The sequence below is a fragment of the Arachis ipaensis genome, chromosome B06 (assembly GCF_000816755.2).
Source record: "Arachis ipaensis cultivar K30076 chromosome B06, Araip1.1, whole genome shotgun sequence".
NCBI lineage: Eukaryota > Viridiplantae > Streptophyta > Magnoliopsida > Fabales > Fabaceae > Arachis > Arachis ipaensis.
Window position 1 is genome coordinate 129,300,586 of NC_029790.2, and position 2,456 is coordinate 129,303,041.

General features: G+C 37.7%; 1 long non-coding RNA gene across 1 annotated transcript in view; it reads right to left on the bottom strand.

Moving 5' to 3' along the window:
• The window catches only part of LOC110263595, a 10,453-nt gene that overhangs the window by 5,948 nt on the left and 2,049 nt on the right, over positions 1 to 2,456 (bottom strand). The gene's annotated exons all lie outside the window — the stretch shown is intronic.

The following is a 2,456-nucleotide window of genomic DNA, read 5'->3' on the forward strand; positions in this document are numbered from 1 at the left end:
AGGGCGAAGCGCGTCGGCTGACCGGCGGAGGTGGAGGCGGTGTCGGTGGGAGGCTGCGGCGGCATCGGTATGGCCGGCAGGGAGTGCAGCGGCGCGATGTGAGGACTAGAGAAGATGACAGCGAGTTTTAGACGTGTATTGGAGATTATGGTGAGATTAGGAATAACTGTATGTAGTGTGAATGAGTTTTTTTTGTGTGACTGAAATAAACTAAACAAAGAAAAATAAAACAAACAAAACAATGAACTGTTTAAATAGAGGGACAGTCCCATTTAAGACTACTTTTAAACTCCTCCCAAAGTGAAAGAAGCTCCACATGTGAAAGTTGTAACTTCATCGCCATATTTGTTATAGTATCTGCCACCGTGTTTGCATATCTCATAATCAAACGAAAGTCAACACGCCAATTCCAATGCATGATATCTCTTATTTTGAGTACCAATGAATCAATAAACCCAAAACCATCTTGAGTAACAAGATTAAATGCTTCCACACAATCTGTCTCACAAATAACATATCGTTGACCCACATCCCAAGCTAAGAGATATCATCTCCAAATGGCAAACAATTATCCTTGAAGAATACTATTACTCTCAATCATTCCCAAACACCCCATTTGCCAACTCCCATTACAATCTCTAATAACACAAGCAAAACCAACACTATCACCCGAACCAAAATAACTAGCATCACAATTAATCTTAAAAGTATCAATGGATGGGGGATTCCAAAAACCATTTAGAGTAGAGGGAAGGGACGTTGTAATTCAAAAATATTCCTAAGCTACTTTTCTGAAGTTAATGCCAGACAAATCACTTTTTCCGGAGGCCAAGTTTCATGAGGATTAAAGATGTCATTATTCCTTACTCTCCATATCCACCAAAGTCCCGAAAAGAACTTGAACGGATACTCTCTGCTATGATACAAGAACCAATTCTTCAAATCCAAAGGATGACAAGAAATATCCAACCTATGCCAAACAAGCTGAGCTTTTGGACAATCCCGAATACAATGTAAAACCAGTTCCTGGCTAGAAAGACATCTTGGACACTTATCCGATTACAACATCCCTCTTCTAAAGCGAAAACTTGCAGTAGGAAGAGCCTCCTTAAGACACAACTAAGCCAAAAACTTATGCTTTTCCAGAACAAGCTGACGCCAAAGCCAAAGCCAATTCTCCCGCTCCTCCCAACCAAATAGCTGCTTACACAACCACAAATAACCATTACGTGAGTCATAGACTTTAGCTATATTCAATATTTGTTTTATCAGGTTTATCAATTTATACAAAATATATCTATTGTATTTGTTTTTATCTACAATTCATGCTTATTTGTTTATGTAAATCATGTTTACTAGTTTGATACAACACATGAAACTTAAAAAAGAAAGAAAAGTAGAAGAGAAGAGAAAAAGAAAGACAGAAAGAAAGAAATGAAGAAAAGAAGAAAGAGGACTGTCCATGCTGATTTTGAAAATTTAAAACATTTAGTTTTGCGTCTTTTTTATATCTGTATCTTACAATTATAAGTCACAAATTATTCATTATATGTGCTCTCGTCCTCTCTCTCTTGCTTCTCCTTTCATCCGTCGCGCCTTTGATGTTTGCTTCCTCCCGCACATCGTGCCACTATCGTGTCTTCGATTCGCTCACATGAATCGGCTTCGTCTCCGTCTCCGCGCATGTCCTCCCTTGCAGTCGTTTTGTGTCGCTAGGTTTGGTTCATTTCGAATTTTTGAATTTGAAATGAGAGGGTTGGGTTGGCTTTGACCGTTAAAAGTAAGTAATTCGTTCTTATTATTTTTTATTTGTTTTTATTGCATTTTATTTCATCGTATCCTATTTGGTTTTGCGATATTTGAGAATCGCTGTCAATATTTCAGTGTAGATTCGGAATACTCTCTTGTTCTACAATACAGGACTATTTAAACTAACTAATTTAGAATTCTTGGATGTACTAGTATTCGCAATAACAAATGCATCTTTGATGCAGTCATCAATTCTCCCGAAAGATTACAATTGCCAGGAACAAATATGTTAATGACGAAAAATGCATTTTTACTATACTACAAATACTTTACTTATACTGCTATTCTGTCCATCGTGTAGTCGTCCTCTTCATTGTGACGTCGTGGGTGCGCCGGTGTCATCCTTGCCATCGCGTTGCCTCTATTGCCGTTAACACATAAGTGCTCACGAAGGATCAAACCCGCCTTCGCGTTGCCCGCTGCAACGTTTGAAGTTCTCTTGGACCTCACTCATGAGGTAGTCCACATGAGCATCACTGCATGATTCAGCTGCCACTCGCATCCTCTCTCCTGCACACAGTTTTCTTCTTTTTTATTTTAGATGATTATTTTTATTAATTTTAAATGTTTTTTTTTCTAAATTTCAGATTTTTTTTTATATTTTAGATTTTTTTTTTTTGAGTTTTGGATGATTTCTTTAATAGTTT